General features: G+C 35.5%; 1 long non-coding RNA gene across 1 annotated transcript; it reads right to left on the bottom strand.

Moving 5' to 3' along the window:
- Nucleotides 1-11,980: 11,980 nt before the first annotated feature.
- Nucleotides 11,981-12,707, bottom strand: LOC148170666 (uncharacterized). The gene is made up of 3 exons (XR_015770513.1): nucleotides 12,553-12,707; nucleotides 12,068-12,492; nucleotides 11,981-12,000 (listed from the first exon to the last, which is right to left on the bottom strand). It is a non-coding gene; the product is annotated as an uncharacterized LOC148170666 (long non-coding RNA).
- Between the last annotated feature and the right edge of the window lie 589 nt (nucleotides 12,708-13,296).

The raw sequence follows: 13,296 nt of genomic DNA, 5'->3' as shown, positions 1-13,296 counted from the left end.
GACGCTTTTTTGGAATAATTTCTGGCGAATTTCTCCCACGACCAAAAAACCACACTAATGTCGGAATACGTGCCCCTGAATTGCATTTACAAAAATAATCTAAAACAAGTTTTAGCATACATTCAATTCCATAATATAATAAAAATAATAAAATAAAAGAAATGAATAAACAGTACTTGCCAATAATTGTTGTTTTTTAGATTTAACGTATTTCGACTGAATGCGAGTTTGACTGATTGGTCTGGTTTTGTGTATTTTAAATGGTGACATGTAAATTGTACTGCCTTTTCGCATTGAGACTTCCCTAAAGTCAAAGTTTTGATGTCATTGTCGGTCATTGCTGGAAATTCTAATTTATTTTTGTCCGAATTTGTCCAGGGTGTTGATCTGGTATTCAGACGCTCTGACTCAACCATTTATTTGTTGTTGTCTTAAATCTGTTGAGCCCAGAAGTTTAAGTTTCTCAAATATGCAAAAGTTTCATAAATTAAAGGTTTATACATAATAGTAAGTCACTTACCGATTTATGTAAATCAACATTGCAAGCACATGTTTGCAAAAGCCTGATCAATCAATGTTGCCCTGTAAAATGACATTAACTTTTACATTAACTTTAACGATTTTAAAGCAGATGTTTGCAGAACTAGGGCAAACACTTTGTCTTCCAACTGAGACGAACGTAGGGCTTCCACACAATTTTAATTCCAAAAAAGTTAAAAAAGTGAGCTTTAATAAGAAAATAGTGAGAAAAAGTGAATTTTATTATTGCTTTAAAAACGTGAAACAAAACATAAATTCTCCGATAAATAACAACTAACAATAAATGAAAAATTGGGCTAATTAAATTTCATTTTTTTATTGAAATAGTTGAAAACAACACTGTCTTTGCGTTTTTGTAAAGCGGTGAGTTTTTTGCCACTCTGCCGTTCTTCTTCCCACAAAGATAATTCTCCATCCCTGAGCAATTCTTGCATCAGTAGTATCGTTCACTGATAATGCAGCTTTTAATCTGACGTTCCCTTCTTCTAACAATTTGTCAGCAGATTGTTCTTTCTGAGACTAGCTTTGCTAGCAACCAGTCTTGGTCAGTTTTCATTTAGTTACAATCTGCTGTTTCTCTTTTTTCTAATTGTTCCTTTTCTTTGAGTTTCTCTCACTCTAAGTAATCTTGGTAGTGCTTTCTGGCTTGGCCCGCTAAACGTAATAAATCATCAGTAATCGGTATCTTCTCTGGTTGATTGTTGTACTGCTTCAAAGCATCTGCTACGGTCAGTCTTGCATTCAATGTTCTAACAGACATATCAGTTTTATCTTCAGTCAAAATTAGCTTTGATCGACTAAACCCCCTTTCCACAGAGGCGTTTCCGTGACTTAGGCAACATGCAGCTAAAAATATTATTTTTAAATTTTTGTACTTTTCTAAATTTCGTTCTGTTTCAAAAAAGCTTATCCAGTACTGATCAATTGCATTGGTCTTGTCGAGTGCTGGTTCAATAATGTGTACTCGTCTACAGCGCTACCTGGGACAACAATATTTAACATCTCACATATTTTAGAAAAATATTCCAATGCATAATCTTCTCTCACTGTTTCAGGGTTGAGGCATTGAAAATACTTTACAGTCCTATTAGTTAGGGGATTTTTCTTGAGTGAATACTGGCCTGCAGCGACAAAATGTTCTTTAATTAGCTTCTTAAATTCAATAATACTCCTCATTGCCAGTAATATTGTGCTGAATTTGTGGATCTAAAACAATATCAACGATATCCAACAAAATATTATCAAACATTGAGAGAACAGAACCCTTATCACTTTTGCAAACAAAACTATCTATTGCAACGATTAAAGATTTCAATTCCTTATAAAGAATATGAATCAAGTGTGGAAACGTCCAGTGAATTTTGCAAAAATGTGTATTCACAGTTGAAAAAATATAAACGTGCTTTAGAAGATATTCGAAAAATTCCTTTCTATGAAAGACAGCAAACAGGAAGCAGTATTTTTTCAGATCCAAATGAAATGGTAGAACGTCTTGATCTATTAATTGCGTCAAAAAATGCTGGAAATGATTCAATTGAAGTATATAATGAATGCGTAGAAATACTTGATAAATTGTTTAAAATGAAACTTATAAAAAAGTCAGATCACAAAAGGATGTTTTCAAGTTATTTTTTAAATTAATAAATGAGCCTTATACACATCAGATCTAAAGAAAATGATTTTGAAATAAATTATTCTGAAAATCTTATTAATTTATTCGGATTAAAAGGTGAAATTGCTTTAAAAACAGCAAGTCTCTGGTATAGTTGGGATAACATTACTGAAGAGTATAAAAATAATGAAATAAATTACAGGTCGTCCCTAAAGGGACTAGTGCCCCGTATGTCTGCCAAAAATAACGAAATCAAGAAAGAAAACGTTAGAAATGAATCGGAGTGGAAAATATTAAAATTACCAAACGGTCTGTACGATGAAAATGAATTAAATAATTATATCCAAGAATATTTTGGAACGTTTGAAACACCCCCTTTTTATTTTGATGTAAATTATGCAACTAATCGTTTTATGCTAATTATACGCGACATAGATTATGAAATTGACTTTTCCCACGGAAAGATACATGAGCTTTTAGGATTTGATAAAAAAATATATAAACAAGGAATAAACTATGCAACAAAAATTGGTAATATCACCAAAGATATTGATCAAATTTTGATTCACTGTTCCTTAATTTCATCTAGTTATCAAAACAATCTTAAAAGTGATGTTATATACGCTTTTACTCCAAATATTTCACCTAGATCTTTAATTAATATTGAGCCAACGCATCCAAAATATTTACCAATTAATCGTACGGATTATATATTTCATATTCGCATTTCTGTTACAAATCAGCTAAATCAATTGATAAATTTTAATGGAGAGTGCTTAAATTTTGTTCTAGACATTCAGTAGTCCCCTATGGGGATGCCTTGCTGGTCTTTCTTGTAGAATAAATGGTACTTGTCGTTCATAGAAAACTATTATTTCCGAAAAAATATGGGTTTGGTCTTAAATATCACAGAGATATTAGAGGTGGAAATTGTAGAGGCCGATAGAGTAAACACGGTTTTTAGTTAGTAATGTTTAATGTAATATAAGTAGGATAATACAAAAAGTAAATCGAAGACCACGTGAACTTATGTTGTTCATCAAGAAGGAACGGTACGACTCGTTGTGGCGTGAGTGAAGCGCGTGGTGTCGCTCCAGTCGCTCCCGGGTTTCGGCGCCAACTTCAACACTCCCCCTCGAATGGAGCGTTATTTAGAGAAGAGACACCTAACTCCCTCAGGCATCTCTGGTGCTTTTCCTTTGATAGTCCCTTGGTCAGCACGTCAGCCGGCATTTTTTCTGATTCCAAATGCGTCAACTTGATGGTTTCTTCTTTGAGGACTTCTCTGATAAAATGATGTCTTATGTCGATGTGCTTTGTTCTGGCGTGGTGTACCGAGTTTTTGGACAGAAGTTGAGCTCCTCGGTTGTCGTTGTATATTCTAGTAGATTGATGAACCGCTAAACCCACTTCTTGCAAGAATTTCCTCAGATAAATAGCTTCGCGTGTGGCCTCAGTTAGGCCCATGTATTCCGCTTCTGTTGAAGATAGGGCTACGGTGCGTTGTTTTCGAGATTCCCATGTTATAGCTGCTCCGGCCAATAAGAAAGCGTAGCCAGTGTATGACCTCCTGTCTACGTGACAGCCTGCCCAATCGGCATCGACATAACCTCTTAGTTCTTCTGTTGTCTTCTTATACCCAATTCCGAAATTGGCTGTTCCTTTTAAGTACCTTAAGACACGTTTTGCTGCGATCCAGTGTGTCTTATTGTAGCACGTGTTAAATTGGCTAAGGTGGCTCACAGCATATGAAATGTCTGGTCTTGTTGCCACTGCAATGTAGTTTAGTGCGCCTATGAGTTCTCTATAAGGCAGGTTCTCAGTATCTGTCGAATCTTCAGAACTCTTTGTTAACTTGGCACTTGTGTCAACAGGCGTAGAAACGGGATTACAATCCATCATGCCAAAACGTTTCAATACTTCATTGATGTAGCCCTTTTGTGACATGGAGTAACCGTCGTCGCCTTTCTTAATTTCTATTCCTAAACAATAGTTTACGTTTCCCAGGTTTTTCAGGTCGAAGTCTTTTCTCAGTTCATGGTGTATAAACTCTAAGTCTTCAGGGTCGTTGTAAGCCACCAAGATGTCGTCCACGTAAATCAACAGAACAATTTTTCCTTTGCGTTCGGTGAAATAAACGCATGGGTCTGCGTTTAAAGCTTTCATCCCCATGCTCTTCAGTTTATCGTCGAAGCGTTTGTTCCAGCAATTTCCGGCCTGTTTCAAACCGTAGAGAGACTTATTCAAATGGCAAACTTTATTCGGCTTCTTAATCTCTTCCAACATCTTCTTCGCCTTAATTATGATGGAAACGTTGGCTCTTCTGGAATCAATTATGTCGCGGAGGGATTCCGCTAACAATTTTGGTTGGTTCATGTAGATTTCTTCTTCTAAAGTGCCATTTAAATATGCTGTTGTGACGTCAAATTGATTTATTTTCAAATTCAGTTCCGTAGAAAGTGCGAGTAACAGTCTAACCGAACTTAGTCGAGCCACAGGTGCAAATGTGTCGTGGTAGTCTATGTCTGGACGTTGTGAAAAACCTCTTGCTACTACTCGTGCTTTTCTTCTTTGTATGGTCCCGTCCGGGTTGTATTTGTTTCTGAGAACCGTTCTACAGTCGATAATTCTTCTATCTTTGGGACGATCGACAATGTTCCAAGTGTCGTTTTCGATCAAACACTTTATTTCATCGGAGATGGCTTCATGCCATTCTTGTGAATCTGGTCCTTCCGTCGCCTCGCGCCAAGAGATTTCACCCATTAAAGCAAAATTGACTTCGTCTTCTGGTGTTTTTCTTTCCGTTAAAGATGGTTCGTTTACAGATTCTTCCGGTTCTGATTGGGACTCTTCATCTTCGGTAACGCTACTTTCGTTACATGTCGACCTCAAATTGTAGACTTTCTTTGGTCTGCCTCGCTCACCAGTCTTCAATTTCTTTGGTCTACCGGGCCCCCTTTTTGTTGTTTCTTGTGATGGACCCGGTGCATTTTCGTCTTCGGTTGGATCCGCATCAGTAGCAATTTCTGTTGGATCTGGATCAGGCAACGTTGTGACTGTCTTCGTCGTGGGGTTGAAGATGAATTCTATGACAGGTTCACGTATTTCTTCGTCATCAGATGTTGGTTCTTCATACAAATTTCTAGGGGGTACATCTGACTTTTGCTGGTTCTTTGGCTCCCCCTTGAACATTCCCAAAAATTTAGTATCTCGTGAGATGATTACCTTGTTTGTCTCTGGCATCCATAGACGATAGCCCTTCGAACTTGCATCTACGCCGAGGAACCTTCCTTTCGTAGCTCGTGAATCAAATTTTCCTTTCCCTGGCTGCTTGTTTAACGAATAAACTTCTTCCCCGAATATTCTCAAGTGACTCAGGGATGGTCGTTCTCCGTGCCACAGTTCATAAGGTGTCTTCCCGTTCAAAGAAGATGAGATGCATCGATTTCGGATATAATTCGCGTGGACCACTGCTTCAGCCCAAAATTGTTCAGGAAGTTTTGACTGTCGTAGCATACATCTTGCCATTTCGACGAGTGTGCGGTTCTTCCTTTCGGCGACGCCGTTTTGTTGGGGGGTATATGCTACAGTGAGCCTTCGATGAATGCCCTCGTTCTTCAAAAACTTCTCGAAACTGTCGCTTTTGAATTCGGTACCATTATCTGATTGCAGCCGTTTCAATTTGCCTCCAGTCTGTCGCTCGACAGAGCGCAAATATTCCTTGAACGCTGCAAACACGTCTGATTTTCGTCGTAGAAATTTTACTTCCGTATACCTAGAATAATCGTCCGTAAATGTGACAAAATATTTTGCCTTTCCTTTCGATTCAGTTCGCATTGGCCCGCAAATGTCTGTGTGGACAATGTTTAACAACTCATCGCTTCTTCTTGAATTCTTTGGAAAAGGTTGCACGCTCAATTTATTCTCAAGACAGATTTCACATGAGGGCATATTCTCTTGGGTACCGAAGTCTAAACCTAAAACCGCTTCTTTTCTTTCATTTCCAGAAGGTCTGATTTATTGAGATGACCCATACGCTGGTGCCAGACAGAAAGTTTCGACTGTTCTGGTGTTTTGTTGGTTGCGCCTGCAAACTCTTCTGTACATTCTTCCACGTAGTACAAGTTGCCTACCCTATCGGCCACCAGCAAAACATCCCCGTTTCTGTTCTTCACTGTTGCTCGTTTCTTCTCGAAGATGACGCTGTTGCCAGAGTCAACAATCGTCGATACCGACAGTAGGTTGGTTCTGAGATCAGGTACGTAGAGAGTGTTGTCCAATTTTACACGGCGATTTTTTGTTCCGTCGAACGCAACTATCTTTATGGTACCTTTCGCGCTGACTACGGTCGAAGCACTATTCGCCATGTTCACTTTGGTGTTTTTGGAAAGTTCTAACTGTTCAAATTTCGCGCGCTTGCCGCATAGGTGTGAAGTGCAACCGCTGTCCAAACACCATCTATCTTCTTCGCCACTGGTTTTGCTGACCCTGTTGGCTTCTTCATTCGTTGAAGCGAAAAACGAGATTTCTCCGACGTCTTCTTCTTCGGCTAACGCCGTCCTCTGCTTCTCTGTTAATTTTACACGGCATTCCGCTGCTTTGTGGCCGACCCGCTTACAACGATGACATTTGAACTTAAATGTCGACTCTTCAGTTCTTCGCAGGGGTTTCTTCTTCATGTTTTTCGCGAACATCGCGTTGTCACCATTTTGAACTCTCTGCTGTCGCGTGTTGTTTTCGTCGATAATCTTGACCTTTAGAGTCTCGGGATCTGGCAAAACGTCCCTGGATTCTATGGCACACCGGAAGTTACCATAGCTTTCTGGTAAACTATGTAGCAGCATAATTGATTGCAGGTCGTCGCATACTTCGATTTTTAATTCGGACAACTTATTGATCACATCGAAAAATTCATTTATGTGTCGGTTCACTTCCCCGTGTTCTTCTAGTCGAAGACTCATTAGTTTCTTCCATAGCGACGCCTTTCGGGCAGGCCCCTTTGACTCAAAAATGCTTTCTAACTTCAGCCAAATTTCATTCGACGTCTCGCAATTCCTTACTTGTTTGAGTTCGGCGTCGTTGATGGCCAGATACAAGTCTGCCTTCGCATTGTCGTCTTTTTCGCGCCATGATGAAAGCGCAGCCACTTGATTTGCGTCTTCTGGGTTCCTTATTTCTGGTCTGGGGGTTCGTCCAACCGCGTACGCCCATGTTTGGTTCTTGGTCATGACGGCTTGCATTCTCAGCTTCCACGTATCGTAGTTATCCCGGGATAACAGTGGAATGCGGGCCATGCTTCCCGACGCCATTGCCATTTCCATTACTTGCGGTACGCCCGTACAAAAATGGACTCACTCGCGATCACCCGTTTATTTAACTTCGCTCAAAAACTATTCACCCCGTGTTACCGCGACTTCTGGGCCCATAACCTGTAGAGGCCGATAGAGTAAACACGGTTTTTAGTTAGTAATGTTTAATGTAATATAAGTAGGATAATACAAAAAGTAAATCGAAGACCACGTGAACTTATGTTGTTCATCAAGAAGGAACGGTACGACTCGTTGTGGCGTGAGTGAAGCGCGTGGTGTCGCTCCAGTCGCTCCCGGGTTTCGGCGCCAACTTCAACAGAAATATTTTTCAATCTATAAAAAAATTTGCTATACCAGCATTAGGCTTCTTATATCGCAATATACTAAAACCTTTTTGGAAAAATAATAAAGAGGGTATCATTCAAGGTGTAACTTCAGGGCTTAAAAATATAGCGTCTACATACGTAAAATCACCGCCGTTTTCTGCATATAAAGAGGAAATTATAAATCCCATTCTAAACAAAATGAAAGAAAAAGCGTTGAATGAACATTTACGAGGTGATGGAATAAAAAAGGGCCCCATAAGCAAATCGAATCGATTGACTAAAAAATCAAAGGATATCATTAAAAATCTGCTGAAGGCTGAAGTTTCCTAAAAGACAGTTCCATCAGCCTTCTTTTTATTTAAATAAATGGAAAACGTTGTAGACAATTTATGGCGTATTGATGAAATGCCTGTAATTGATGAATCAACAAAAAGTTATACTTACAATGAAATAAGAGAAAGTAATGTCAATGTGAAAGAACTTGAACAGTATACGCTCGAAACTAACATAAGCGGTTGGAAACATTTATTAGGTGCTTATATTTTTGTCAAATCTAAAATTAAAAACGATTCAAATAATTATGCAACTATATCAAACAATGGAATAAATGATTTTGACTATGTGAGGCTATTCTATGAAGATGTATTAATAGAAGAAACAAATTATGTGGGTGTTGCTACGTTAATTTCAAATCTAATTGAATTTTCAGGAGATGTGTCTGACACTTCAGCATCACAATTATGTTGGTATCCAGACACAGCAGATTCAGCAGATACATCTCAATAGAAATATGATGCGCAAAATAAATCTGAAAAATTTAAAGATTTAGACGTTGATATAAAAACTATTATTTAAAAAATCACGAATAATTCTGCATTCAATAAAGGATATTTAGAGAGATGGTTATTAACAAAAGATGAAAAAACTATTACAAAATTTATTCCTTTATCTAATATTTTCCGATTTGTACGAGACTGTAACAAAGTTTTGAATGGAAAAATTCGCATTGAATTACGTAAAAATCGAGTGAAATATATATTACATGCTAAAGTTGATGGGAATTATGATTATGAAATATCTGATATTAGTTTGTGGATCCCAATAACAAAACCCTCACTAGAAACTGAAAAAATATTATCTTCATTATTAGTTAGCAATTCTAGCTTTCTTTGTGGATGGAACGCACTGAACTGTTACCGTAGTAATTTGTGGTCTTCTGGAAGTGGAAACTGACGCGTTGTAAATAATCAAAATAAAATATCTAGAGTTTTTATAGTTTTTTCTAGAGCTGAACGAAATGATAATTTTACCAAGACAATGATGATTTTTGATAATATGAATTTAGAAAGAATAAATATTAAAATCAATGGTACCCAACATCCTACTTATGAATATCTGGTGAATAATGAGGATTTACAACGTTTGTATGCCGCATTCCTTTCATGTAATTATAAAAAAGATTTGGATGAAGGTACGTGTGTTAGCTATAAAAAATTTTGTAACCGATATTTAGTTGTTGCTTTTGATGTAACAAAAGAAAATGATGAAAATTTATTTAGTAAAACAAAATCTTCTGAACTAGAAGTTAATTGGACATTAAAAGATTATCAAAATGTTAATTACTATACATATATATGCTGTAGTTGAATCTCAAAGAATTGCAAATATGAATATCATAGATGAAAAGATTTACTTGGAAATGAAGTAGCCTGCCTCACGCTTCGCTTAGTTTTTAATTAAATAAATGACTGATTATAAAGTATATTTATCACCTAATCAAATAAAGAATCTCCAAAGTTACAAAGATAAAAGGATAGATTGTAATATAAGATTTGATTTAACAGAAAGAGCTAATAAAACTATTAAATTAAGAGAAAAACAGATTGATGAAATTAAAATATGTAAAAAAGACAAGAAGAAATACTGTGATATCAAATTTTCTCCAACACAGATAGGTGGATTTTTGCCTGCTTTAATTCCTGCAGCAATAGCTGTAGCCAAAGCATTGGGATTAGGTGCAGCTGTATATGCAGGTACTAAATTGGCACAAAAAGCCTTCGGAGATGGTTTAAAAAAGAATAAAAAAAAAACGAAGACTGGCAGGGCGAGCCCAGAGGCAAAGTCGAAGAAGCTGAACAAGTCGGAGACGTATGGACAAGGAATAAAATTGATAGGAAAAGGGGGTTAAGTAATATAGAAATATCTGATATTATGAAAAATGAGAAAATTCATGAAGCTACGCGAAATTTTCGAGGTGTTTTTGCAATTGACATGTTACCAAAAAAAATTAGAAAAGATGAATCAGGCATAATTAATTTTCAACCCTCTAATTGTTACGGCTCACACTGGGTATGTTATGTAAACAAACCATATTTAAGAAATATTTTATATTTTGACAGTTTTGGTATATCTCCACCAGAAAAAATTAAAACATATTTAGTAAGTAGCGGAAAAAATATTGCGTGGAACAGCACACAATTGCAAATGAATTCTTCTGTTTCATGTGGCCATTACTGTATATACGTAATAATTAATGTAAACAGAGGCAAAGATTTTTATGATATATTATATTCTTTTAAACAGATACCGTGTAGCTTCAATGAGAAAAAATTCGTGGACATAGTACACTCATGAGGCAAAGGCGAATTCAATGAAATGCTATTTCAATATTCGGCTATGCCTTCATGATGAATCTTTGATTCAGAATATTTGTATGTTATAAATGGAAAAATATCTACAAAAACGCTTGTATGTATACAGAAAAAGTTACATATATTTTTGTAAAATTGGAATCGGATTATCTATTAGTAAATTATTATTTAGTGCATCGGGATTATCTTTGTTAGCCCTTCCTCCACTAGTTTGTTTATCTCTTGGTGCAGGGGTTATAGAAATATTAGATAAGAGATTAAAAATATCAGAAAGAATTGAAGAATATAAGTTGATTTATAAATTTTATAGACAGTTATTGCATTTATATAAGGCTGATAAAATAAATGAAAAAGAAATAAATATACGTGAAGAGGAATTTGTCAGTAATTTTAGTTATTTCCCCAGAGAGAAATACCTAGAAAAAGTTCACTTAAACGGTAATTGATTTTTTATTGTAATAAATGACTGGGAAGGCCAACCCAGAGTCGAGGAAAATGACAGAACCAAAAGAAATTAAATTATTTGATTTAAAAGCTGATAAGGGCTATGATATTACTGCTGTAAGTAAATCAGATGATGTTGGTCCAACTAATGGATTATTCTTAATTTTGGAGGGAAACTTGAAGTTATATTTATCCGATGTTGATTTATTTTTAGATCCTTCAATAATTAAAATTAATGAGTTATATGACGCTGTTTCATATTTTATTGATAAAAAACAATGAGTAACTCTGGAAAGAGATATTATGTTTTTCTCACCCAAAAACCATGAAAATATAATTGATATACGAATTATGGAATATTAACCATATGATTAATTAACGTCCAATCACCATTTGTATATATTTCACAAACAATGGGTCTGGATAATGAATATAAATGACAAAGGATATAGAGATCCAAAATTAATATCTGATTATCTACCGTTTATTAAACAAGTTTCACACATATATCAAAGACCTTCTGGTCAAGTCGTAATTATAGATGAAAATAAATATTATGTCATTGAGTTTCCTAGTCTTCAAATAAAACATTCTGGAAACATTTATGAGTTAGGAGTACCTAACAATAAAAATGTTCAAACAATTTTTAATTCCTACACAGGGCGGACTTTTATATTTTATGATAATTATTATTATATTGAATTGGATGAATGCACTATGAAGCCCAAACAACACGGTATTTTCAACGAACTATTTCCTGGTGTTCCATCAGATGTGAACGGTGTTTTTCGATATAGGAATGGTATATTATACTTTTTTAAAAAGAAGCCCAGAGGCGAGGCCGATGACAAAGTGATTTCCTACGAATATGATGAATTTTCAAATATGTTAATAAAAGCTGCTTTATTTGATTTTAACACTTTCAATATTCATTGTCCGAACTTAAGTATATTAGAACAACTGAAAACTTTATTAAATAAGCTGACGTCTTATAGTTTTGAAACTGATTAAAATCAATAACACACTATAAAATAAAAAAATATATATTATTCAAAAAAAAATCAATTCAACATTTTATAATTCTAAAAAGCAATTAATCTAATTCCATTCCATTTCCCCTTAAAAAAAATTGTATGCAAACATTCTAGATTTTATTTTCTCTGCGTATTCAATCGGTTTCAACACAGGTTTCCTGTTCTGTGGTTTGTAGAAAAACTTTCTTTAGTGTAGCCAATGATTCATTTGGCTTGGAATTGTATGAAATCATGAACTTATCCATTGGATATTGACAGGGATCCAACATAAATTCCAAGACTCTGAGCTCATCTTTCTCAAATAAAGTATCTGGAATTTCCATACCATCTGCCTCAATAAACATAGGATGTGCCGTCCTATTCAAGTTACCATATAAATTCCAGTACACATCTTCAAAATCTCTGATTGTCTCAAAATGCCATTCATTCAAGAGATTTACATTATTTTTCAAAAATTTCTTTAGTTTCACCTCTCACTCACCAGTTAATTTTTGAAACAATTTTCCGGATCTTTTAAAAAGGGGTTCGAATATAAATTTTTTTATTCGTTTTTAAGTCTTGCCAATTTTTGTCTCTCTAAAACATAAAAATAAAAATTTCCATTAAATAATCTACAATCAATTCATATCAACTTACAAGTTGTGTTTCTAAGTCTTTGTATTTTACTTGCATTTCCAACAATTTCATATCCTTTTTTGCTAATTCGATCATCATATCCTTTATTTCATTATCCTTTTTTGCTAATGCTAATTGCGTTTGCAGACTCTGTATCTTCAGCGCTTGGTCCTCGACTAATTCATTTTCTGGTATGTTTTGTTTCGATGTCATGTTTCCCCGCAATATTAAAATAACAAAACGCAACTACCAGCAGTGCCAGCCTCGAAATGAAACAGAACCACCATGCACAAAACCAAACACAAGAATATCCATGGACAAGAACAGAATCTCAGCTGTTAGCTGTCATCTGTGGCTGTCCGCTGTCATTTCATGTCATGTCATAAACCGTGTTCCACTTCAATATGACTAAGCAACACATTCTGTCTTTGTTTATCCCTTTTACGGCCAATGCGACAGACAAAGATAGAACGTGCTAGTTTCATATATTGAAAAGGAACAGGATATACACATAAATTTTCTAGCCGCAAAATCGTGGAGGTGGCTAACGCCACGCTCCAAGCTGCTGCTAAACCCCAAAAATTAATTTAAAAAAAGCCACCAAGCTCAATTTGAAAATGTCATTACGTCGTAAAACTGAAACGTTACTAAAACATTTAAAAATATATATGCATATATTAATTATAACTAAAATATATTATTATTGTATGTTGTAATGTTGGTTGCATATCATTCAAACTAATAACTTTCTTTAATCATTTAATT

Source organism: Gnatocerus cornutus, chromosome 7 (assembly GCF_029298725.1).
Source record: "Gnatocerus cornutus isolate USDA-ARS CGAHR chromosome 7, icGnaCorn1.1, whole genome shotgun sequence".
NCBI classification, from domain to species: Eukaryota; Metazoa; Arthropoda; class Insecta; order Coleoptera; family Tenebrionidae; genus Gnatocerus; species Gnatocerus cornutus.
Note: the sequence above shows the minus strand (reverse complement) of the source record. Positions and strands in the feature narration are given on the sequence as shown.